At 42.7% G+C, this 26641-nt stretch overlaps 1 protein-coding gene across 2 annotated transcripts in view; it reads left to right on the top strand.

Annotated features, from left to right (window-relative positions):
- The window catches only part of HPCAL1 (hippocalcin like 1), an 80140-nt gene that overhangs the window by 17535 nt on the left and 35964 nt on the right, over positions 1 to 26641 (top strand). For both annotated transcript variants that reach the window (XM_008932699.3, XM_029965829.1), the window contains exon 2: positions 12771 to 12817. The gene's annotated coding sequence lies outside the window, so the exon portion shown is untranslated. The remainder of the gene's footprint in view (positions 1 to 12770; positions 12818 to 26641) is intronic.

The following is a 26641-nucleotide window of genomic DNA, read 5'->3' as shown; positions in this document are numbered from 1 at the left end:
GGTGCTTTGCTAGTTGTGTGTTGCAGCTGGCACTGTGGTGCCCCCATTCTACCACCCCAGCTCATGGGCATGGCAGTAACATGGGCCAGTTGTTGGGAGCTGGGGATAGAGATTAATCTGTAGCCTAAGCAACATTAAAGTTGGATTATGACTCCACAAAAAAAAAAAAAGGGAAAAAAAAAAGCATGTGATCTGGGTTTAGAAATCGTTGCAATTAAAAATACTCATGCAACATGATTTTATTTTTTTTTACAAACAAGACAACATTCTTTTGAGTGTTGATCGCTTTGACATGGGTGAGACAAGAATGCTGGTAGACTAAGGGGGCAATGTGAATTAAAATTTTTTATCATTGGGTTTTTCTCTTGCTTTTGGTGGTGTGAAACTGTGAGCAATAAGGTTGCACTGTATGCTTGTGCAAGATGCACTGATACTCATGGGAAGAGGATCTCACACTTTTCCGAAGAACTGGTGGTATTTCCTTCAAGCGTGACTTTTAGGTCAGATTCAGGAACAAATGCAATATGTTTACCAGTTAATGGAAGAAAAACAGACCTTTTTTTTTTGATGTGTTTTTCTTCATGTTCCTAGGACGTTTTCCATAATGTCTATATGTTGGATCAGTTTCTTTGCTCATTGACTGTATTAGAAAATTGTTTATGTCCAAATTCTGCATGTTCATTGAGCTTAACTCAGACCAAAGTTAATTTTTTTTTTGGCAAGGGGTTTATCTTAGATTGTGTTAAGTGTATTATTGTGTTGTGTGGGATCCTACCCATGGATAGTAGAAGAATTTGCTCTTGCAAAATTTTTGGACTTTAGTATCAGAAAATGTTTTGAGTCAATGCCTGAAATTTCCATTGTTCCAATAATCCTCTACCATCCTGAGAGTGTAAAGAATGCAAACAATTATCTTCACTTCATCAGCCTTTTGCTGTATAAAAGCTTTCACAAGTCAGTTGTGTTTTGCTAATCTGCAAATTAACCCATTGATTTCTGCATTTCTCGACTTCCCCAGATAAATATCCTCTGTCTCTTGTCATGCTCTGATAGCAAAGTAAATGTGAATCCATGAACGATGCAGACAAATACTCCATGAGGAGCTTCTTACTTAACCTCTCAGTCTTTCAGTGGATAGGGGAGAACCTTTAGCTGAACCTTCTGGAAATGTGACCTTTCTGGAAGTTTGGTGTTATGTTGCTTAATGACTAAGACCTGCAGGGTCGATTGCAGGACGAATTATGCATTCTCCTGCTCTGATTGTGCTGGAATTAGTAGGCAGGAGCTGGGGGGGGGTGGGGAGCAGATCAGTCTTGTAATGTAAGAAACACTATGGTTCTTCTGGATTGCACTGCTTCAAATATACCTTTATTATTATTAAAAAATGCTGCTTATCATTTGCACAGTGGGTTTGTAGATACCTGTCTGTAACCAGTGTGAAAGACATGGCAATGGTGCTTTTGCTATTTCAGCGTTTCTTGTTCCATAGGTGTGTATCTTTTTAAAATCAAAGAAAGCAGCAAGTAGTTTAAGGAATTCTCCTCGATGATCTATGTTAGTCAGGATATTTGGAAACTCATGCCAGCAGCATTCTGTTCAAAAGATGCCAGCTACAACCTGGCCAGCTTCTTTCTTCTCTTACGCGCAGCATATTCCCCAGTGATCAAGCTGCCTGTCTCAAGTGGCACAATGTACTTGAAATCTGGCTGGGGAGAAAAAACAGCAAGAAAACTTAGACATAGCTGTGGTTACATACAGTTCATGCATCAGCCTTTGAGACTTTGTGCCAATGTTTTTGGTGACTTCTTCAAATGTGTTTAACCTTATTTTCTTTTTCTGCCCTCTGTTTTCAAAGGAAAGCAGGCTGCCTAAATGGGAAAGGATAAATGCTGGATAAATGCACATTTGACAGCTGGGGGAAAAAAAGATGCTTGCTAGTATTTCAGTTACTGTAATCTTAATGTATTCAGGGAGGTGTTTGAGCTGATGATATCCCTTTAAATATCCGCTTGGGTTGGAAAACACTGGATTTGGGTGACAGGGACACTTGGAGACTTGAAAGGCAGAAGGCATGCCTTGCACCTACAGAGATGTTTGCTGAAAACCAGGCGTCCTGAGATCCTGACAGGTTTGCCAAGAGCAACAGTTAAACTTGGGCAGCTGGTTTAGCGATTAAATTATGTTTTTGTTTTGGACAATGGGTTTATCGTAATGAATTAACCGGTGGACTAGTCAGAGTGGCAAAGGGGTTTGTTTTTGATTTCCCAACCATGCAGCACACCAGGATCGGGAACTTCTGGGCAATGGAAGTGTAAGAGCATTTCACACTGAGTGCCGTGGGGAATGGGACCGTGTATGCTTGTGTGTCCTTTAGTGTGCAAGCCCCAGTTTCTTGTAATCTCTTGAAAATACCAACGTGATAGATGGTATAGCTTGGGCACAGGGTAAGGAAATACATGGTGCTGGTGCTAGGAAATTGGCACGTGGCTCGTTTTAGAATAGTCAGGGGCGGTGGTGGGAGGAGGGAGGAAAAGAAATGCCTTCAGGGGGCTGGGAGCCAGCGTGTGGGCGTGCTGCAAGTCTTCCTCACCAGCCTTCCATGCCGTGCTTCTCATTCACCTCTGCTCCGCACAGAATAGCCTGTCTCTGCAGAAGGAAGCTTTTCCTTGTTTGGAGGTAGCAGGAATTTTTTCATGTTTCTTTTCTTCTTTCTAAAGGGCATTGTGCTCAGGATGCTCTATTCTTGGCAGCTTGCCCACCATGTAAAGGGAGAAAGCTGGCTGATTTTGGTCACGATGCAGATAGCCACTGTCAAAGCCAGTTAGCATTTGCAGGGCATCCTTTCCATTTTCTCTTTAATGAAGCTTTTTTTTTAGTAGGTAAATTTTGTTTCTCCAAACATATCACTTTCTCTTTCTTAAAACTTACCTGGAGAGAAACAGATTTTCCTCTGAAGAGCAGTTTGGTGCTTGTTGCTGAGAGCTGCTTATGCGTGAGAGGAGAGTGGGAGTTACAAGGGAGGACATTGTGGATGCATAACCTTTAGCACCAACTTCAATTATGAAATGTGTGTTCGAAAAAAAAAAGCAAGTGTACTTTGCAGTACTCAGGAAAGGGCCTAAGAACAACATCTGTTAAGTAGAAGGCGCTTGAAAGCCCTGTATCCCCTTCACCAGAGCTGAAGGGAAGGCAGCAGCTTGAAACTTAGGCTTGGCACCATGGGCCTGGCAGGAGCTGCCTGGCAGGTGGGTATTGCAGGCAGCTGCCTGTTGTCATCCTCTGCAGAGTGATCAAAGCACCGTCCTGGAACAAGCCAGGGTTTCTGCTCTTCCTTCTGGTTTCCAATTCAAGTTTCTTCTTCAACCATCAGTACACCTGTGTCTTGAGTCACCTCTCTCATCTCCTCTCCCTGGTGTCCACCCTCCTAAAGCTCTTGGTACCGAGAGAGCTGGAGTTGCTGTACAGAGGAGGGGGGAGAAAAAAGCAGGCTCAGCATAAAAGGCCCTCTGTGGTTAGACATCATGACTTTTGCCAGGCTGAGTTTTATTGCTCTCGAGCTCAAGCATGTCAGCTTTGCTTCAGAGAGATTCTGGGGGGCTTTCTGGAAAGTGGGTACTCCTGTGTAAAGGAGGCACTTTAATAAAATAAAACAGGGGTTGGAAATGCAGACATTTGACAGTCATGGAATCATATTTGTCTCTGAAAGCCAGAACCATTTAAGTGGGAATGAGCATATGCCTGTGTCCAGCCTCTCTTGTGGCTTTGTGCAATGAAGCCTGGATGGTCGCATCCGGTGGATGGTGGCAAACCAAGCCTGTCCCTGGTGTAAGCAGCCTGATTCCCCCAAAGCCTATGGCAAGTGTTTTCCTTTGGCTTAGGTTTGATGTGGAGCAAACTGACTGAAATCAGTTGTGGGAGACCTTTTCAGTTCAGTTGGTTCCCTTCCGCATCAGCTGGTGGTGGTTCGCTGCATCCTCAGTGCATCCTCAGTGATGGCTGAGGCCCCTTCTCTGTCGGGACAAGGGTTTGGTCACATGTGCCTGCCCTCCCTGGGGAGCACAGTGTGAGCCTGGGGGTGCTGTGCCCCTCTGTGCCAGGCTCATCTGAGGAGCAGCAACTCTGCCAGGACCAGTTAGGGTTTCCTCCAAGGTTGTCAGAAGATGTATCAAAAGATAAATTTTTTTAATGGAAATTAGATTTCATTCCAGCTGAGAATAATTGAAGCTTGGTAATGGTCTGAAAGCAAATGAGATTCAGCTCTGTAGACTGCAGCCACAACTTTCTGTTCTGCTCGTGTCACGCTACTTAAAATGGCATTCATTCCTAAATCTGGCCCTAAAGCGCTGTTACAAAGAGCTGTGTTTTTCTCAGGAGATAGACAAAGTGAGGGAAGATCACCATTTTTAATTCATCCTCTAGCCTCCTCTCCCATCTCCTTAAGAATTCCCTTAATCTGCAGGCTGACTTGCCTAGCCAGGCTTGTCCCCATGGGAAACCTCCTGTCTTTCATCACCCCTGCTAGGGGCTGTTGGCAGGCTGTTCACGAGGTGTGTGCTGCAGCTTTCCAGAAGTCCTGTCCCTTAAGTGAGGCAAGCTGTTCTGAACTGATAGCACCAGAAACAGCTGAATTTACTGAGTGCTCATTTTTATGGGTGTAATTCAGAAGCCAGAGTTTGGAAGTGAAGGTGCACTTGCTGGCCATTTCCAGAGCTCTGACTTGTTACAGGACACATTCAAGGATGATCTTCCTCAGAAGTTGGCTGAACCATTGTCTTCTGAGCACCAGGGCCTTGACAGCCAGGTGTTGGCTAGTCCCATTTGTGTTGGGACATTTTGAATTAGTTGCATCTTGGTCCCAACCTTTGTTTTCAGATGTTTGATGCCTGTTGCTGGTGCTGAGGTCTTGTCTGCATCATTAGTGGGTTTGATGGCTTTTTACACTTTGTAGGGAGGCATGTTTCTAACAGAAATACTCTGCATTGCTTGCTCAGTTTCAGGAAAACATTGCAAAAACATTTTGGGGTAAAGTTTTGATATTCTTGAGCTGTATGCGTGCAAAAGGCCGGACTGACTATTGCATGGCTGCCCGGGGACTTGTAGCAAGGATGCCTTCTGGTGGAGCAGTCCTTAGACGGAAAGATGAACTGACTTTGGCTTTTAAGTATCATGAGGGGTATAATGTTGTGCCTTCTGCTTTCCATGTCTGTGATTGTGTGACATCCCCATGCCAGGTTCTGCCTCTCTGGCTGCAGCCTGTGGCTGTTGTGACGTGCGGTTTGCAAGATGCCAATTTGCCACTGGTTGTCTCCTCTCCTCCCTCAGCTCATCCTCTTGTCCACATCAAGCCGTGGAAATGCCAGGCTCTTGCTTCCCAATGTCAGCCTCCATTTAAACCCGTTTCTTAATTGTTAGTCAGAAGTGGGTGGAAGGAGAGAGAACAATGCCTAACTGGAGCAGTAACAGTGACAAGGCGTAGACTTCGCGGTGGTCACCCATCAGTCTTCTCCAGGTGCTTGGCTTCACATGGGTTGTGGCTCCCACCAACTACAAAGAGTGGGTGTCTTCCAGCGTTGTCACCCAATGTCCCTGTGGCTCCTGAGGAGGGGTTTGCCCAGCTGTGTTCCAGACAGCCCTGCTGCTAGCTGAACCCATCTGCACATCCCCTGGTTGTGCTGGGACAGCCTGTGCCAAGGTAAGCTGCGGGCTGCAGGAGGGCTGCCTGTGAGGAAGCAGCAGCCTGTCCTGGTGGAGCAGGAAAGACCTATCAGCTTGGAAAAATCTCTGTCACCTGAGCTTTATATTTTACAGCCTTGGAAGCTATGATTGATGTGTGCAGGAAGTTTTGCACTTAACATTGCTTTTCCTGCTCTCTGGAGGTTAAGAAGACACCGGTGCATCTGTTTTTTGCTTTGCTTTCAAGGTGATTTTCCCCTTATAATTATAAAGATGACAATGTGTAGATTTTTTTAAATGTATAAGTGATCTGCCCAGGAGCACTAGTTTGTGATAAACTTAATTTAAATGCATCTGCATGTTCTGTAGCTGGAGTGTGGTTTTATGTAGCATAAAAGCCTCAATATACAGAGAGGGTTAAGGTTATAGGAGGCACCTTGGCTGTGCCATAACAGCATTTATCACAGTAATTTCGTTTTTGAATTAATTCAGGCTTTATTCAGTCCTTGGAAAGCTTTTGAACTATTTCAACTATTGCTCTGTTATGTCCCTCCACCTGGTAGATTAGCTAATACAAACAACAGTCTTCTTTAATAAAAGGCAGTTGACACTAGGTCCGACGTAGCTGCTTAGCAAATTTTATTTTAGCAGATACCTCCCTTCCTGTGACCTTCCTCGTTCACTCCATCCCTCCCAAATCTTTATTGTATAACTTGAATGTAATGTTTAGTTTAGAGCATCCTGTGAAGCAGGGAAATGCAACTGAAAAGGAGGCTAAAAAGGGGAAGAGAGAAACTTCCTGGACAATGACTGTGTAATGCCACAATTTAGTTAATTGTATTGGAAAAAAGTTTTAAGAGGAAATAGAGTAAGTAACTGGCACTGTTCTATCCCCAACTGTGTAACTGTAGGCTGATTGCTTGTGTGGAAGTCAGACCAGGCAGTATGTGGCATTTGTCAGTAGTCTTTTTTGGAAAAAAACCCAGCATCTAAACAAGGCTGCAATTCAGTAAGGGAAGTCAGGAGGGAATGGAAGCCAAAACTGACATATAATGCAGAAATGCAATCTGGAACTTTGGATTGAAGTGAGCAAAACTCCTCCAAAGCCAGGGGAATTGCTTCTGCCTCCACCATGCATCTGTGGCTGTGTAGCCCATGATGTATTTCATGAGAGGCCTTGTTGGCATGCAGGTTTCTCCTTTGCATTGCTTCTTTTGGCTTCTGTTGATTTCCCTCTTGTTTCCCTGAATCTGGCAGGGATGACTGCTTGTTACAATAGCATCAGTCAGAGATAAGATTCTTGTTCTGAAGACTTCAGGCTGTTCTTTTGTCAATGGTTTAACCGCTAAATTGCATCTGTGTTCAGTGAATGAACCTTTGGGAATACTCAGAATGGGGTTTTTGAAGGTGTAGAACAACAGTTACTGTAGACCTAACCTACTAAAGTAGATCTTACCTTTTTGGATTGTACTCCAAGTGTTTCTGTGCTGTAAGGAGAGCTCCAACATGGCAGATGTGCAGTGAACATGTACAGGGCAGCATGGAGCATTTTCTAAAAGCCCACAGGAAAAATCAAGGGGATAGATGTGTTCATTTGGTAGGGTTTCTGTGGTTTCTGTGAGCCCAACTCTGACGTCCCACAGCTAAGGTGGGATGTTCCTGCTTGGGCAGGACCATAAGTCACAGCCTTATAGACAGAAACACTGGTTCTGTTACTCACTTGACGAGTTTACTTTTAAGCACCCAGGTGAATATCTTGTGCTCTCAGGACTTGTTGACTTACGTGATAGACCTGAGTGCCAAGGGAAACTGAAAGAAAACAGGGCAGGGATTATACCTCCATCCCTGCAACACCCAGCAACCCCACTCTTCTTGGGTTTTGGCTGTTTTTTTGTAAATTTTGCTTTTTTGTTTTGTTTTTAATGGTACAATACGGAGTAATTGTTTTAAACTGAAGGAGGGTTAATTTAGATTAGATATAAGGAAGAAGTTTTTTACAGTGAGAGTGGTGAAACACTGGCAGAGGTTGCCCAGAGAGGTGGTAGATGCCCTGTCCCTGGAAACATTCAAGGTCAGATTGGACCGGGCTCTGAACAACCTGATGTAGTTGAAGATATCCCTGCTTATTGCAGAGGTGTTGGACTGTATCACCTTTAAAAGTCCCTTTCCAACCCAAACTATATCCATATGATATATATGATAAACTACATGATTCTATATCCACCATTCTTTTTTTCTTCTTCTCTGCTGAGAGCTGGACCTGGCTTTGCATTTAGCACCTCAGTATTACAGGTTAAATTCACCAAGCGGTGTCAGGGTTGATTTGTGAGCAGATGTAAGTACCAGTGTTACTGCAACAGGCTTTAGGTTGCAAAAATTTATGTTGGAATGTTGTCTAAATAAACTGCAGAAGGGAAACCCTGAAGGCAGAGAGCTGGCAGGAGTTGGATAGCTTCTGAAAATGCAGGCTGCTTTACAGCATGTGAAATTAAAGTAGCCTGGGAGCCTGTTCAGTCTGTTCAGTCAATAGGTGCAGGAGATGCTCCAAATAAGCATACACAGCCTCTGAGCAATGTTTTGAACTCCTCCCTGTTGCCATTTCCTGCTACTGTCAGTGCTCGGTGTTTCCTTCATGCTCTGGCATTATTACTATTATTATAATTACTGGGGGTGTTGCAAGCATATTGCTTAGGCAAAATGATAATGGAAGAGGTGGCACTAGAGGTATCGGAGGCAAAGAAAGGAGGGGCAGCAGTTTATGCTGAGGACACAACAAAAATCTCTCTCAGCGGTACCAGCCTCTCAGTGGACGCACAGTCTGAGATGTATTTGCACTGCAGCCACAGCAGGACATTTAGAAGAAGACTTGAATTAGCATTTACATTAGCCAGTGTCTAATTCTCTAGTTATAGCACTGTGGAGCTCGGTATGGGGTGGAAAACCTGTCCAGGAGCTTGTGCTGGGCTGCAGTGGCCTCTAGGCTCTCTTGAGTCCCACTGAGTAGGGTGATCCCTGGTGAGGTTGGCAGTGTGCTTGAGTAGTGATTGTCCTTTGATTACCAGGGTGAACTGACTGATGCCCTTTCTGGAAAGTAAGGGCCTAGAGCCCTCTAGGACTTTCCTTGCATTGTGGGCTGAATTCTGTGTCCAGGTGGGCTCAGAGCATGGTGGCTTATGGGCCTGGTGGGAAAGATGAGAAGGGAGTGAGATGTGAGTGGGAAGAGATTGTGCATTGGAGGAAGGGGTTGGGTGGACACACTCCAGAGCAGGTGGACAGCCAGTCTGAGTGCTGGCATGGCTGCACGTGCTGTCTGGATGCATCCACAGTGTATGTAGAAGTGAACAGCCAAAGTTCAGGTACTGTGGTTGGTGATGAGTGGGCTGGCTAGGGGTGACTGGAGTAAAGTTAGAGTAGAATAGAATAGTTCAGTTGGAAGGGTCCTACAATGAACATTGAGCCCAACTGCAAACCAAGTGACAGGACAATTAGTTTTGTGGCTGTGCGTGGACTGTTGCTACTCACATGTGAAGAGGACTGGAAAATATCCAACAAGCCTTCATCAGTTTGCATTTGCAAGAAAAAGAGAAAAAAAAACCCATCTCATTTTTATAAAATAGCAGAGTCTAGTTGAAAAAGAAATTGCAAATAAGGGAGTGCAAAGACTTCATATAGTGCTGGGAATATCTCCCCTGCTGCATATGGCATTTGCAGGCAAGTAACACCATCCCCACATGTGGCCAGGTTAATAACAGTATTGATTTGTCTTAATGCAGTTATTAAAGATGAACCTCGGAGGTGTGGGAGGGCCCTATTGGTAATTAGCATCAAGATTGATCAAGGATAGTATCAACCAAAGGGGGGCAAATGGAGGCTAGAATAGGGCAGGGTGAAATGGTGACCATTAAAGGAAGAAAAGTGCCCAAAACACTTGAGGCTTCTTCATCAAGTAGATAGAAATCTACTTAAAATATAATATCTATGACTCAAAGAAAATGAATGGGGTTAAAAACACCTTGAAAAACAAAAGAAAAATAAAGGCGTCTGCAATGGTTTTAGTGCAAGCCAAGGCAGGTCTGAGGACTGTACAGGACATGGCAGAGCTGCAGTGCATTCAGAGAAGGTAGAGGTGGGTGATGTCTGACCATTGAGAGGGAGTTTTACCCCTACCAGATAGGTCAAAGCATGGTCTGAAAGAAAAATCTGTTAATGAAGCTTTTTTATAAGGAGGATATTTACAAATTATTATTTGGAGCAGTCTCCTCCTTAAGCTTTTTGCTAGCTGCTCTGAAAATAGTAGATTGATGCACCTCTTCCTGTCCAGCCTCCAAAAGTTTCTGACATCTCTTCCTTTAATTCTGCTTTGTAATTGAATTTCTCTCATAAGTTGCTTCTGCTAATTCAATTATACTGACCTTTTAATTGGCAGTGAATTTAAATACTGCACGGACTGTAAACATAGAAATTAACCTATGCTGTCCAGTTACCCTCTACTCCTTCAGGTTGGAACAAAGGTTTTGTATGATTATAAGAATTTATGTAGCCATTTTTCTTGCTGAAAGTCTTTTGAGATGCCAAAATCTAGCATCTGGACCGTGAAATTACATTTTTTGTGAGTATATAAATATGGTCAAAAAATCTTACACTATTCTGTAAGGTTTGTTGGACGGGGAAGGCACAACAATTTTGTAGCAGCGACACAGAAGAGAAATCAAAAGAGTTTGGGGGTTGTGTTTCCTATTTTGCCAGTGACCAAGTTCAGTCCTTACCTTGCCTTTCCATTGGGTTTTATTTGGTTTGCAGCTTGGAGAGATAATATCCATCCCTGTATGAGATGAGGATCCTAAGTTTTCTTCATAAAAAGGTATTGAATCTAAAATGATTTGCTTAAAAGGTTGTGTTGCTGCCAGGTTGCCACATCTGTGAGTGCCTATCCAGGCATCTCAAGAGTAATAGAAAAATTTCATGGAGTCTTGGAACTTCCTTTCTGTGAGCAGAAGACTGATGTAGTTGAAATCTGCACTGATGAGGGAAGATACCAGGATAAAATAAGAACGCAGTCATTTAGAGAGCACACACTTTAAGGGTTTTCTTTTTTTCTTTATTTTTTCTTCCAGGCTCTCTGGGCCTTAGGGAAGGGTTTGTTTAAAACAACCCCTCAGATGCTGGGAAGCTGCATATGGGAAGGTTGGTCTTCAGTAAAAGCTGTTCAACGAGCATCACCAGTGATCAGGGGAGAGGGCACCTTCAGGGGTTGACTGGGGACTCCACATCAGGGCAGGATACCGTGACCTCACTTCTGTGACACTTGTCTTGTTCTTGTGATTTGTAGAGGGAGCTGCATTTCAGCTGGCTGCTTGACTTCTTTTCAATTTCTTCATGGTGTTTACTTCAGAAAAGCAAGCGGTGGAGAATTTGTGATGTTACCATAACAATCAAAAAGCAAAAGATGACGTAGTGCTAAATTTTTTAAAAGGAGGAGATGAAATTGCAGTACAGTCACTCTGACTTATTACAGTGTTTTTCTGGAAGTTAATAAATTATTTCCCACTTAAGCATCTTCTGGAGCAGAGTAACAGGTGGATAGAAAAAGAGCAGATGATATAATGTACTTCAATCCTAGTTAGGTTTTTGGCACTGTTTTGATATTCATAGAAGAAAACTAAGGAAAAGAAATTTTGGTGAAACTTTTGCGTTATGGATGGTACAAGGTGAGTGTGCTGACCATGATCCAGAGCTAGCTTCCATGTGTCATCAAGCTCAGAAGTATTGGGTGAAGATTTCCAAAGGTAGACCCTGTAGCTTGGGTCATTGTAATTGATGCATTTGAGAAAATGCTGGTTCAGACTCAATAGGTAGCACCGAACTAGGGGATGTTACAAGCGCTTGGGAAAGTCATTGGATTTTCAAATAGCTTTGGACAGAATCAGATAATGATTTTGGAGGGTCCGTCATTTGCACCCAAAGGCTTTAATGTGGGCTTCCAGTTCTCCCTGGTGAATGGGTTGACTGTACAGACTACTCAGGGGTGGTTGGAGGGCTCCACTGAAAAACGTCTTGGGATTGTGGTGGGTCGTACACTGCTTTGCCAGGATCATCCTGCCCCAAAGCAGGGATGGTGAAGTGTTGAAGAAGATTCTTGGGAGGCTTTGGTAATGTCTGGAATGTCTGTGGCTGGGGTTTGGCACTGGGCAGACCAAATGTGTGTGTTGGGAGGGGCTGGAGGCACTTGGAAGCTAAACCCGGTGGGATTTTGTTCGCAGAAGTTAGAGGATTACTGGGTCAGACAGGGATCTGGCAGGAAAGAAGTTGGTGTGTTGGGCTGGAGGAGATGAGTGCTTCCCAGCTGTGCCTGGCATAGGTGGTGGAGGAAAATCATGATCAGCTCTGTGAGAGAGTGGAAATCAGAGCAAGTAACTTGTTTTCAATTTTCTAATCCACAGATTTTGAGAGATTAGGAATTGCAGCGGCAGGTGAGCTTGATCCTGGTGCTCTTATCTGTGACTCCTTAAGGGCTGATGAACCCTCGGCATTCACAGATGACAAATGCTGAAGGAATGCAAATTATTATACTCTGCTTCCTTGAGAAACATGCTCAACTGAAAGAAGGTGATTTCTAACCTTTCAGAGCAATGCTTAATGGCTTCAAGAAAACTTGAAACTGGCTCTTTCATATTTTTCTTTTATTTTTCTCTAGTTTTTAGGTCTTAGTAGGGCAATATTGTGTAGTATGAGTCAAGCAAACCTGACTCTGAACTTGATACTTGCTTATTTCGAAAGATGAGTTTTACAGAAAAAGATTTAAAGCAAGAAGAGTGTTTTCAACAGATTATTGAGTGTCAGAAAAATTTGCTGTTTGAATTCAAGACAAATCTGTGCATTTTTCAACATGGAAATGTTTTCTATTTCAGGACAAATAATAAAATACAAATTCACAACAAAGTTGTTTCTCAGTGTAGGGTAAGAACTGGAGCAGGGGTTTTGCACGTTTAGACTATTCTGATTTCTTTTGCTTTTAGGGGGAGGCTGAGAGTGTGAAGATTGTCACTTTTAAGAAAACTGTAATGTAAAGCATGTTTGGTTTGTGTCTTCTTTTCCAGGTACTTGAGCTCTGTGGACTTTCTCTGAAGAGATTCCAAGATAGGTGGTGAGTACTTTTCAGATCCTGCTCCTTTCAAGGAACTCTTTAATTTAGTAATTGATAAAATAAATGAGGAATAGAAAACACAAAGGTTTTTTTTTCTGCATTGGGTGCAGAAGTTTGCATTTGCTGAGGTAATGTCATGCTTTAATTTTAAAGCTCTCAGGGCTAATCTTTGAGCAGGAGTTTGACATCAAAACCTTTGCACCAAAAAGAATTTCTTGAGACTTGAAAAGTCAACTAAAACATTACATTTTCAAAAATATTTGAATTTAGGGAAAACCTGTATAAATTACACTGTATTTTTTGCTAAAAGCCTTCACATTCCAGTGGGACAGTGTTTTCTTTGTCAGAAAGCAACCTTAGGGGTTTTTTTTCCCCTTCTGTTCTGTCTGTGTTAATCTAAAGGAATGCAACTTCCAGAAGGTTAAATGAGCTGCATAACCCATGCTAATCTCTGCCACATGTGACTGATTTTGTCCTGCCTGCACCGAAGACTTCCATATATTTCATCTGTATGCACTTCATTAGGTTCTTATTTGTAAGTAAGTGAAACATTAAATCAGTCAAGAGCTACAGGAGAACGAGATTGCTGAAAACTGCCACTGTGGTGGCATTGCAGGTGCAAAGTCACCTCTTACATTGATTTTAATCAGTGCAATTTCTTTTCCTCTGGTGGAGCTGATCTCTTTGACAGGTGCTAGCCAGTACTCTGCTTGGTAATTTGTTTTTGTTTTTTTCTAGAGAAATACATACTCTGTTTCCTCTTTCACTTCTAGATTTCTTTCCAATGAGATTAACCAAATTATATCATTACCCATTAATTCCTCAGGAAGTTCATCCTTGCATTGCATTTCCCTAGTGCACAGGATACAAGCTATTAGAGCTCTTGTGTTCAGACTGACTAATGAACTATGTCGGAATGCCCCAAACCTCTAATCGACTTCTCCATCTTCCAAATCTCTGTATTTCCCATAGATCAGATGCCTTTTGATACATATGGTCCCAGTTTGATTTGAATTGTTTGTGCAGCTGAAATGTAGCTGTCTGCGCTGGTTACTTCTCAGGGCAGGGGAGGATGATGGAGTTTGGTGTGTTGTGCGATGCTTCTGTCCACCCTAAATACGTGTTCATTTTGGCCAGAAAATTGTTTTTATTTATAAGGGGGTTACTTAATACCCCATAAATGTATTTGTTATACATTACATCTTTCATCAGTGAAAGCATCCCTTACTTAGTAAGCTGAATTTTCCTTATTTTCTGTGTAAGGGAAAGCTAATTTAACCCTTAAATGGTTTTTCTGACTGAGGCTTATGTCTTACAAGGCCAAATCATGAATTCCATGTGCCTTTTGTCAAAATGCTCTTGTGAACAATAGCTTATGAACCCCTCCTCTTCCCTGTCCCCACAACTATGATGGGATCTGTATTGTAGACCTGCATGGTTTGTACTGCTAACTGCTGAATTGGGACCTGAATATTCAGTGGATCTTTTTTGAGATGTTGAAAAATGAAATAAACTCTCTTCTGAGGACAGCAGAGAATATGAGATTGGTGACTGTAAAACCACGTGTGTAAAGCCCAGGCAGTTTTAAACTGTCTGTTTAAATTGTACTTAAAATTGGACTTTCTTTTCTTCTTGTTTCAGGTAACACCCAAACAGGGTATAAGTAAAAACCCACTTGTTGATACTCCAGACTGTGCTTGCCATAGTTCATGTTTCTTTCTCCTGGGCAGACCCTTTGGGTAGGGCTTTCAAAAGCATGAAGCTCTGTGGTCTTTTGGGGCAGCTTGGGCTCCTGATGCACTTTTGCGAACAGTTTAGAGGTGTTGAGTGTTTATACATCACATTTTTTGCTGCTTTAATGGTCTGTATTCCTCCTTGCCATTTCAAATTCAGGTATGTCCATGATTTCAGTCTTGGAATTTACATAATCCATAGCGGTATGAAGGTACATCTACAGAGCATAACAATTCTTGTATGGAACCTTACAGTGGTCTGGCTGTGTCAGTTCATATTTAACGCGTAGTAAGAGACAGCCTTGAAGACAGGCCAGTGCTGAGCCAGGTGGGCATTTTCCAAAATGTAATGTGTGGCCAGTGGCACATGTGTGGCTTCAGAGCAACGTGTAGCATCACAGAAACAAAATGTGTATGGAAGTGCCTGAAAGTAGCTTGAATTTTGCCCCAGCTGAGCACATCTGGAGGTGAGGGTGCTGGCCAGGGAAGGGGGGAATAGGCACGCGGGTGCTCTCCTGTTGGGATACCACAGACTCTGAGTGAACAAGCTGCTTACCTGCATTTTTGCCTGTAAGCGCATAAGCAGCTCTGGGCAGGGAAGACCAGGGAGCCAGACACATGATGAGAGTTGCACCCGTGTCAGGGCCACCCTGGGCAGGATGGCCAAATCGACAGCTGTGTTGGGAGGTCTTGTTTCAGGCTGCTGCCAGGGTGACTGTGCTGCAGATTTGGAGATGTGATGTGGGCATGAGGGTTGTCTCCATCCCAGGTGCGATGCAGTGGGACCACAGCAGTGACATTGCTCTGGCCTCTGTGCTGTTTTGGAGGAGCATGAGTGCCTGTGACCCATGGCCAGGGAAGGCAGAGGGTGGGGCATGAAATGGTGTGATCCACAGCAGAAACTGCCTGTTGCTTGCATGGACATGGAAACAGGGCTCCTCTCTTCTCTGGTCCAGAGATGGTGTGCATTGGTGGAACATGAAAGTGAAACATTTTGCAGCCAAAGACTGACAGATCTGCCCTTCCAAACTGGCTGTGAGAAACACTCTATTTTTAAACTGAAAGCTGAGTTGAAACCTCTGCGGTGTTTGTTTTTGAGGAAAGGAGGGTCCCCTTGAATGGGAGGTTGCATGCAGTACTGGCGGGTTGAGCTTCTGGAGGTATCTCAGTACCACCTGTGCCAAGGCATGGAAAACGAGGAATGTTCTTGCCATTGGTGCTGGGATGATTTTTGGAAATATGCTCTATGTCCTGTGCATAGAGCAGGGCTTCTCCCCATGACTTGGCTCTGGAACCTTCTCCATTACTAGAACATCTCCCCTCACCAGGATATCCTCATCCCTGAGTCCCGATGCCTTCTAGCATGTCTCCTCCTCTGCTGCCCCTGCCAGCATCTCCCTGCCTTCTCTGTAGCCCACCCGTGTCCTCATATCCAGGCTCCCATGGGATCACCCCTCCTGTGAGCATTCAGGCTCTGCAGGAAGAAAAAAGCAGCAACAGTGCTGGGCTGAGCACCAGGGCAGAGCAGGAGACAGGAGCAGGCAAGACAAATGGGAATTGGAGGCTGTTTTCTCCTTCCCTTCAGCATCATCTATGCTACAGCCTTGGAAAACTCCCTTGTCTCAGGATTCAAATTCAAGTCCTGTTGGGGAAAGGAAGACCTTGCAGTGTTGTTAACTTTTCCTATTACCTTTCCATGCTGTCTGGAGTGATCTGTAAGGGCCAGATGTCTGCTATACATAAAACTATGCTGCAGGAGCAGAGTGGAAGGGGGAGGTGCAATTAATTGGAAAATGTGTCTTAAAAAAGAACAAATGGGGAGCACAATAGCAAACGAAGTACCTTGTGTGAGTGGCTTATGTAACAAAGTAGTTGAGAAGAATGTATTATGATTTAGTGTGTCATTAATCAAAGCTTGCATTTTTCTTCTTAACCACCTTTAAAAATTGCTGTTTGAGTCTTTGTCTTTTACATTTTAATTATAAATAGATTTGCTATTATTTTCACTGTTGAGGCTTTTTGTGTTGTATTGCACATTTGCTTTCCATATACACTGTTTGCTCATTCAAGGATATTAAAAAAAAACCCCAGAATAAATATGCAGCACTGCTGTTCATCTGTGTTTGTTTTTATGAATGAATGTTCTGCATGAGTGCACACAGGCTTGCTCACTTCTCAAAAACTTCTAAAATTCAGACTTTTTATTAATTCTTTACTGGTATGGGGATAATTTAAAAGCTGTCTTTCCTTATTGAAAAGTAAATTATTAGCCAGCATTTCCAGTCTGGAAGATAGTGGGGTTCTGTGTTTGCCCTGTTTTCCCCACTGTGTACTGTGCCTCCCACAAACACCACCTGCCTTCTACATTTTGTAGAGATGCTGCTATATAACATGGAAAAAGGAGTGTCTCTTAATGCAAGTATCTCGTGTTGATTCACTGCTATACAACTGTTCATCCCCTAAGAGTGTGGGATTACAAAGCATTATCATGCTCAGATTGACTCAGGTAGTGCTATTTTTATTTAAGCTGTATTAAGGTATCATTGCGAATCTTTGGTCTTGCAGCGTGGTGTAATACGATTTACTATTTTTACAAAAAATCAACATGGCTGTACAAATCCTGTCCATGGCTAGAGCTGCAAAGATTAGTCATGAACTCATCACTTTTTTTCCCCCTTTCCTCTGTGGTGAGTTGTTACACTTTTAATTTTCGTGTGACCTCCATCATGTTGACCAGGCTTGGAATAAAATAAGAGGGTGCCTTGGCTTATGGTGTCAGGGACTTGGTACTTGCTTAGAACAGCTTTGACATAAGCAGGGGGCTTTGGTGTAAGAGGGAGGCAGGTTTGGGTATGCTCAGTGCAGTTATCTGAGCAGCCACCAAGAGAGTGCAGTGGGTTTCATCCGCTTGAGCCCTTGTGGAGCCATCTAGTTCACGCAAATGAGACCTTCCCTGGACATCATAGCAGCACTCCTGTCCCTCCACCTCGCTGGCTTTTACATCAGGCCCCACCCCTCTCAGTCAAAAAACGGTGGTAATTTGGAGTTGATCCATATCTTGCTCTGCTCTGCCTCATTACCCTGTAGCAGCTTGGTACCCTGGTAATGCAAAAATAAACATGCATCCTAAATGTGGGGTTGGCTGAGGGATGCAGTCAGAAATATCTACAGACAGCATGTCTGTCTGTCTGGATCCCTGCAGTTTGGACAGGCTGCCAACTATTGTGTTTCCAGAGGGACAGGAAAAAAAAAAATCATGACCTTTCTTCAAAAGGGAATGCAATGAGAAGAGGTGTGATTTTTCTCAATTGGGACAAATATGAAGTTGATCAAAATGAGATTCCAATGGGTCTGAGAGGAGTTACCACTAATAGCATGGTTTGCAGAGATGGTGGGTGCAAAAATGACTTCACAACATTGCTTTGGTGCTTTATGAATCACCTAACAGAGTTACAGTAGCCCAGGGAGTGGCTGGGATGCAACTTCCCTTCCTGGGGAGCTCAGCAGGAAAGACACTGCCAGCCCTAAACTTCCCACCTGTAGGATTTGCTAGGATGGGAGACTGTCTCCTGAGGGAGAGTTTCTGGGCATCTTTCTGGCCTTCATCGGCATTTGGAACAAGAGGTGATGGTTGACAGGAGGAGTGGTGATGGAGAGAGAGGCTGAATGTGGACATCCTCCTGGGCTCTGGATCCCAGGACAGCCTGGCTGGCTAGCAACTTAATTGCTGTAATTGGCTTGTGGCACCCAAAGGTGCCAGGATCCTGATGGGAACGTGGCCACGAGCAGCCACAGTTGTTTTGAGTGTGGTCTGCAGTTGTGTGACTGTGAACATTCAGAGAGACAGAACGAGCATTTCAATTCCCATCAAACCTTCCTTTGAAATGAAATAGACATTTAATGATGGGAATTTTTACAACCTTCTCCTTAATTACCAGGAACTCAGAAAAACTTTCAATAAGTAGTTGACTACTAACTTTCACAGAAAAAAAGCCAGTGCCAGTGGCAGGATGCTCCACAGTTCAGTATGGGCAGCACAGCATGTCCACTGAAGGGGTGAGAAGATCCTGTAGGTTTACCAGTGCAGCTCCACAGCCAGCTTCTTGCACAGTCTTGCTGACCATGAGCTGTTGCATTAGGTGTGGAAATCAGCTGATGATGTCTGATCTCCGTTATGCCATTTAGGGCAGAGGAACGTAAACTGTCAATTTTACCATAATAAAATGCATGGATAATTTTTGACGTGGGATGCACATTGGGTTTGAGCATAGCCAGGCTGAAGGGCAGAGAAAAATTTCTTTATGTTAATTAAAAGGTTTTTTGAAGTGAAGGCTGAAAAACACATTCTATTTTGAGGGTTTTGACCTATCTAATATGTTTGGTTCTTCATCCTTTTTATACTTAACATCTATTTTAAACTATATTTAAGTGTTTCAATAGCAAAATTAACCATTTAACTGGCTAACCCCTTGCAGACTTACAGGTCTGAGCATTTTGCTGCAACTGTCTTGCTGCATCCCTTTTAGGGCCTGGGGCTTGGGCTCCATGGCTTTGGTAATGGTTTTGTTCAGGGGGCTTGGTTTGGGGCTTTTTTTTGTGAGGGGGCAGTTCCCCCCAGCACCACTAAGTGTTGCGTGTACATCTGCTGTTATATCCAGATATTGCCCTCCTCTTGCACAGTGACCTGGTGCAGTTCCAGGGAGCATTGTTGGGGTGCACACTGATTTTTGTGTGAACAAAGAGAGTCTCAGTTAAGCCAGGCAGTTTTGTTTCCTTCTCCTTATGTGTTTGGTATTTATAAATATCACCCTTGAGCTACCAGCAAATCTGGTCACTTAGCAGCCAAAATCCCAACTGCTCCCTTCCAGAGAGCTGACATGCATTCCTGGGCAAAGCAGACGTGTTTGTCAGTCCCTTGTCTAGATTTTGCTGTTGTCTGGAATGAAGCATCAGGATCTGCAGTTGAACTAGATGATCACTGTAGGTCCTTTCCAACTGAACTACTCTGTTCTGTTCAAGTGCAGGCAGGATTGGAGAACTGGAAGAGGACTGGGCTGTAGATCCCAGCTGTACCTGTGTTACTGCTTTGGTGCAGGAGGAGTGAGAGAGATCTCTGCTAAATGCTTGCTGACTGGCTGTCTTACCCCCTAAAGCCTGAGAATTAATTGTCTTCATATTGATTTCATCAGCAAATGGAGTGTGGTCACAAAATGTAGTAAATCTGCTACAGTAAAAATGAAATGGACTCAGCTACAGAATTTTTCATTCCACAAAATATGATGTTTGGTCTTCATTGAATTTAAAAGGGAATGTAATTTAACATTTTATTCAATGAAATGCCAGTGGAAAAATAATTTAGGAAAAATATTAGTCTTTTGTAATTTAGGGAGGAAACTTCATTTTAAGGATTTACCATCAAAAAATTATTTTGTGGCCTGTCAGTATTAAGGCATGTGTCCTTATGGGTATATATCGTGTCTCATTGTTTGTTATGTACCATTACTACCTATATGTTAGGATGGTTAGTTATCTAGTTCTGATCATTTGTATTGAAATCACTAAGGCAGGTTGTTTTTAAGTATTTTTTTGTTTAGTTTTTTTTCTAGGTTAAAGTACCTTCTCTCTGAATTATAATTAAATATTTTAACACTGTAACAAGGAGCACAATAGATATGTTAATTTGAGTGTCTCAAAATAGAAACTTTGGGATGTAAAACCTTGTGCTGATTGGTTTCAGAATATACTAGGAGTACCTTCCTTGAGTTTTCCTTTGTCTTCTAAATGTTTTGAATCTGAAGAAAAGAGCTTTTTTTTCTTTTGTTTTGCTTGGGTTTTAGTTGTTTTTTTTGTTTTGAGTTTGACCAAGTATATTTGACAGACTCTACTCCTCAGTTACAGAGTGAGGTAAGAGGATTGAATGATCCCTGTTCATCACTATAAAGATAGTGAAAGATGAATTTACCAGCAAAGTGGCAGCTGAATGGAGGACTGATAGAAGATAGCACGTGCAAAAGGCATTTCAGAGCAGTCAGATACTAAATGACGTATTTTTTGGAGTACCTGGGAAATTACTTCAGGTTGTCCTCTTCAATTAGTGACCTTTTAAAGATCATAGGCTGGGTGTCTAAGGAAAGAGGTTTGGTTTTGCAGGTTATCTGGTTGTTTGGTTGTTTCCAGATGTTTAACAACTCTGTGGTAGTGTTCACCTCCAGCCATATGTTTTCTCTGCACCCTGAATAAAGTGTGACTTAGTAGGAGAGTGGGCCCTGTCATGCTTTCCATCCCTCCCAAATCCTTCCCATGATGGTAAGGGAGTTGTCCACCTAAACAAATGTAAATCTTATTTTTTATTTCTCATTGCATCTCAAGCATCTTTATCCCTCCAGCTCTGCAGGATGCTCTGGTTGAGGTGATGATGTCTCTGCCTGGACATCCTGGCATCCTGGGGGAATGGAGCAGCATCCACCTCCCATGACAACACCCATGCAGAATACAGGATTTGTTGCGCTTAAATTCAAGTCAAAATTTGTAAGAAGTGGTTTAATAATGGGAATATCAGCAGACCCCTGAGTACAATGCTGCTGCTGTATGCTTTCATAAATCTGAGGTTTAGGGATGACAGTTATGATGCATGGCTTTGGGAGTATGTGAAACTGCAGTCATTAAACAAAAATGGGCTTTTAAACTAATGACAGCTGCCTAAATGGTTTTGCAGTGAAACAGATTCCCTTAGGCTACCATTCTTCAAATAAAACAGGTCCTATTAACTTTGAAAAACCAGGAAAATATTTTGTTTTGGTGCTGTAGCACTGCTTTACATTCTTCCCAAAGGTCAGGCTGCTAAGCGTTTGCTAGGCTTTAAGCCGGAAGTGTTAGAAAATAATGAATGGCAATGTTTCCAGTAATTCATGCACTGTTATTCCCCTGAAATAACCCACGTGCAACACCAAGGATTCACACGTGTTCCAAGATGGGTTTCCAAGTTAGTATGGGGACACTTTTCTCCATGTAAACTCAGCTGTGTTTAACTGAGTAGGTAGTTCTGTACAATGTCGCTGTTATACAGAATTTTATCCAAAGTTCTTCATCAAAACCTGTTCCAACTCCTGGTCGTTTAAAATGATACACAATAAAGCAACGTATTTCCTTGTTTCCTTTGAAATCATTATTGCCAGCCTAAAGCTGAAGATGTAAAGATGCATGTTTTGCCTTTTCCCTTGTGCCAGAGGTCCTGGCGGACAATGATTTAAAATGTGTTGGTTGGTTTCCTTGAAGACATGTTTCAAGAGGGTTGACGGTTGCAAAAAACCACCCCATTCTCAGTCAACCACTTTCACATCTTTTTAACTTTTACTTTTCCCCTGCCCAGGCTTGATTTCTTCTGAAAATAGCTTGTTTTGTTTCTGTCTCCCTGTCCCCCTCATTCTTCATCTTTATCCGAACTCATCAGGGATTTTGTTCTGTCTCTTGTTGCCAGGAATAGAGGAGAGGACAGGGCAACCCAGACTGTGAAAAGATGCCAAACAGCAGAATTCGGTGGTTTTGCATCATCTCTCTTCATACCATACACAACTTAAAGCCCACTTCTCTCCCTATAAACTCAGTTTTAGCCTGGGGCTGGCCTTGCTTGCTGAATAACTCCAGATAACTCTGATTTTTTTTATAAAGCAAGCAACATTAGAAATGTATGTGAAATCAGTTGAGAGCAGCCATATTTCACTTTCTCCATGTCATGACATGACAGTTTAAAGCTGGATGTTGCAATACTGTGTAGTGTTTCTAGGAGCCCTGCAAGACTGAGCAGAGTTTGGGAATGATGGGATGGAGGTCCAGAGGTCTCCTGCCAAGTCGGAGGTGTTGAGTGCAGCTTTCAGAACCTGATAAATTCTCTTCTGAATGTCACCTGCAGTCCTGGCTCTCTGCAGGCTTTGGCTATCCTGCGAGACCTGGATAACATACCTTGCCACCACTTTTCTTGTTTGCTTCCGTAGTCTGTCCTAACCATAAACGTGTTTTTTGTGGGCAGTTCTTTGTGGAAGAGGAAGGCTGTCTAGTTGTGGTGACTTCAGCCATATTCTCTTCTTCCTAGGGAGTATGCTTGAGTCAGGAGAGAAGAGTGGAAGAAGAAGGGTTAAATTATAACTATAACATGAACTTGAACAGATGGCTGACCTCTGTAACACCAAGAACTGTTTAATTTTAGAAATTTGCAGGCTGTTTCAGGTTTGTCATGCTCCTTAGAACCATCCGAGCATAGATATACAGCACAATTTATTGACTTACTGCAAAGCTTTGTTTAATTTTCCTGCTGTTTGAAACACTGAGCTTTAGATGGAATAAGTGGGATCCTGGAGTATCAATGGGATCGGCTCCCTTTGTGCCAACTTCCTTTCAACCACTGAAAGCTGAGGGAGAAGGGATGCTGCTGATCATGCTGGAAGGAGCTCAGCTCCTCTGCTTCAGTAGCTTCCCCAGCATGCTCAGCCTTTGCACAGACCAGGGCCATGGAACAGTTAATTATGGGCAGGGAGGAGACAGATGATCATCCTGCCCCAAATCACTTAAACGTCTTAAGAGTCTACCCTTGCCTGTCTGAACGAGCCAACTAATCTTTCAGTGAGCCGCACAAGTGAGCACTGAGCTATATGTGGTACAAAGAGAGAGACCACAAAAAGTGATCAATTTCCCTTTTCCTACCTCTACCACAGCAAAAAGCTGTGCACTGTTTGCCTGCTTAATGGTGGAAGAACATCACTGTTTGAAGTAAATTTTTACTGGCTATGGTGGGTTCTCATCCTCTTGGAGGCTTTTAGGTCGGGGGTGCATCACTTGAAAACAGGTGATATAGGCCAAATGGGTGGTGGTTGGATGCCAAAATTCTTGGAGAAATTATTTGAGCAAAGAGGTATTGGACTAGGTCAGTGGTTCTCAATGCTTTTAGTGAGATCACAGCAAATTCCCAGGAACTGTGCTTCACACATTTGCATTATGATTTGAAAGAGCAATATCTTCGTGGTGACCACACGTGAAGTCTTTGGTGCTGTCCTGGAGACCTAGTGGGATGAGTGTTGCCAAGTGTCCCATCTGGGATTCAGTGAGGTGGAGGAACAACTGTGAAGCGCTTGAAAAATGTCTTTATAAGGAGTGTGCCATGTTAGTCCACCAAAAAGTGAAAGAAAAAAAATATATATCAGTATTGCATGTATGTCTTTTATAGAGATCTGGCTTATCACTACAGTTAGCTTTTCTTAATTACTGCTAATACTTCTGCAGGCTATGCAGAAGATGGAATATTGCTGACCTGGAGTCAGGGCACAGAGGGTTCTATGGAGGCCACTCAGAGACAGACCATCTGCAAGTTGTATTTAATTTTTTTCTTGGTTGTCTTCTCTAAATAAAAACATGATGCTGTGAGAATGTCCATTCCATCCTATTGCTTCACTCCACCAAAGCTGCGGTTTTCTGACAAAATGTTTTTGAAAGTTATATTTGGCAAATGGCTGTTGACTTAATTCCTCTCCTGTCATTTGCTGCTTGTCTGTGAAACCCAGATCTCTTTGCGTGCAAGCTCAGCTGTAGCTCAGTTCAGAGCATTCTTTAAACCATAGTTGCTTTCTGCTCTTCTTAGCTTTTTTTGACTCCCTTTCTCTGATGATGGGGGAACATATTGATGTACTTCATATCTGATGAAGGTAAATCCAGTACCTGCAGAGCCAAGGGCTGTTAGGAGCTGCGACAGCCGTGTGGTCAGGTTTCCTTACTTACCCCGAGTGTTGGAGCTTCAGCACCCTTGGCATCCCGTAGCTGTAACACAGGGAGTGTATCGAGGATTAGCTTTGCAGCAGTGTCTTCTGCCTGCAGAAAACCATGTGAAGCTCCATGAAGGAGCGGAGACCCATGTTGATTCCCCAAGTCCTTAGCCAACAAGGGTGACTTCTTCATCATTACCTTCAACAAAACTGACTTGTCAAGAGGAGACTTGGAAAAAGTAGCTTTTTTTCTTTTTTTTTTTGGTTTGGTTTGGGGTCTTTTTGTTTTGTTTTTTTTTTTTAAGAACAGTAACTTGGGCTTGGTGCCCTCTCTGAAGTGAACTTTTCTGCTTGGGATATTGGAATTTGTTTTAGAAATAAAGTAGTTCTTCATTATGGAACTCTGTGCAAAACTATGCTTTTTAAATCACTGGGGGAAAAGGAACAGTCCCTCCATGACACTGGTTGTTGTCATGTTTTTCTTAAACTGATACATTTAAGGCTGTCTCTGAGAAAAAGTAGCTTAAGCAAGGCGTAACATGCTTTACCTGTAGTTACAGTGATGTAACCGAGCTTTGATCACCCTTGCCTAGCAGTGGATGTTTCTGAAGAAGAATAGGGACTGTAGTTAGAAAGGGAAATGCAATTACAAGAGCAAAAGAGAAAACAGTTGTTTATATTCTATAAAATTGCTGCTCATTGCTCTCTGGTTCACTTTCTTTCCTTAAAGTTTTCTCATTAGAAGCAGTTTCTGTAAATACTATCTCTTCCTTTCCCTTTGGAGAGATCTCAAATAGCTGGCCTGGAATTAGTGTCTGGGTAATCAATAAATTTTAATCTACATGATGGGTTTTTTCCTTGAAGTTCGTTCGTTCTTTGTTGGAGAAAATACATCTAAAGCAAATGTTAAATGAAGAAAGGTTGGATTCTACTTAATTCACTGTTACTATATGCTATTACAATTTTGCAATATGGATGTCTTCCAAAACAATTACAGTTATTGCTAGATTGACACTAAATGATTAATCTACTAGCAGACAGCCGGTGCAGTAGTGCCTTTGAAAGAATTTTTAAGCCTCTTCCCTGCTGTTCTTTCCCTGCAAGCCTGGTTGAAAGATAAGACACTGACCATAAAATAAATTGTGATATGTAGCCTGGTTCTCTTTCAGTCTCCTCTGCTTGAGCGTTGGGCTTCTGTCTTGCACTGAAAAGTGTGTAATGAAAGGGTTTAAAGTCTGCCCTCATTCAGAACATTCAGTCTTGTATTTCATTTGAGCCATATGCTTAAATTATCATGAGGCTCACTGAATTTGTTCATGGGCTTAGATGCATTCTTAATCTGGGTGTATAACAATGCTTGAAAGATTTTGATGATGGGAGATTACAAGTATTTTTCTTTGTGTTGGTGGCATCAGGTACAGAGCATGAGAAAATATTCATTGGTCATCTCATTGTCTGGAGCAGTCCTTGTAGTGGGAATACCTACTTATATCCTGGTTTTCTTCTCAGAAGATCTCTGCCTTTGCTATGTTATGCAGTGGGAGAACTTCCCAGTGCTTAGTTAAGGAGCTGATCCTGCAGCTGAATTTGGGGAGGTGACTAAACACTGTAAAATGCAATGATGTGAGAGAAAAGGGAAGACTGGAGAGAAGATTCTGCTTTGATTCCTCATTCATTCTGTAAACTTGTACATTTTTATACTTCTACAGCTACAAGTTATAACACTGTGTACCACGTTGCATCAAGACAACTGACTCAGAATCCTCCAACACCTGTTGACGCCATGGGCCTGCCTATGTGCTAGTTCTGGTTTTAATTGTCTTTCTGTGATGTCTTCAAATCTGACCTGAGGTTAGAGGCTAAGCTGTTCCTCATTGCCCTGAATAGCAATGATATGTTTGGTTGTACATCCAGTTGAGTTGGCTTGGAGATGATGACCAGCCCTGGAGCTGGGCATAAATCATGGAGTTACTCATAGCTTCTTACTTTTTCCTTAGGTTGTCTTGGTTAATAGTACAACATAATAATAATTCTGGACAATAATAGGTTTGCTTCCCTGGCTTGTGTGATGACAATTCTGTTGTGGCAGAGGTTTTGAGTTTAACTCTCAATAAACGGCAGGAACAAAACCAGCTGCTGTGTGCATGATTGAATATGACTCGATGGAGCTACAGCTTATTTTCTCTGCACTTGGGAATATTTTCTCATCCCTTAAAGGCAACTGTGTGCTCTGACAGCAATGCTTTATTGGAGGATGAGAAAACTTAAACACTAGCTCATACTGCCCACTTTTATAGTCCCAGCTTTCTCAGCTTTTCTTAATTACATGTGGTGGAAGAAAC

Source organism: Manacus vitellinus, unplaced genomic scaffold (genome assembly GCF_001715985.3).
Source record: "Manacus vitellinus isolate BGI_N305 unplaced genomic scaffold, ASM171598v3 scaffold_11_pilon, whole genome shotgun sequence".
Taxonomy (NCBI): Eukaryota; Metazoa; Chordata; class Aves; order Passeriformes; family Pipridae; genus Manacus; species Manacus vitellinus.
This window is presented reverse-complemented; position numbering and strand designations above follow the sequence as displayed.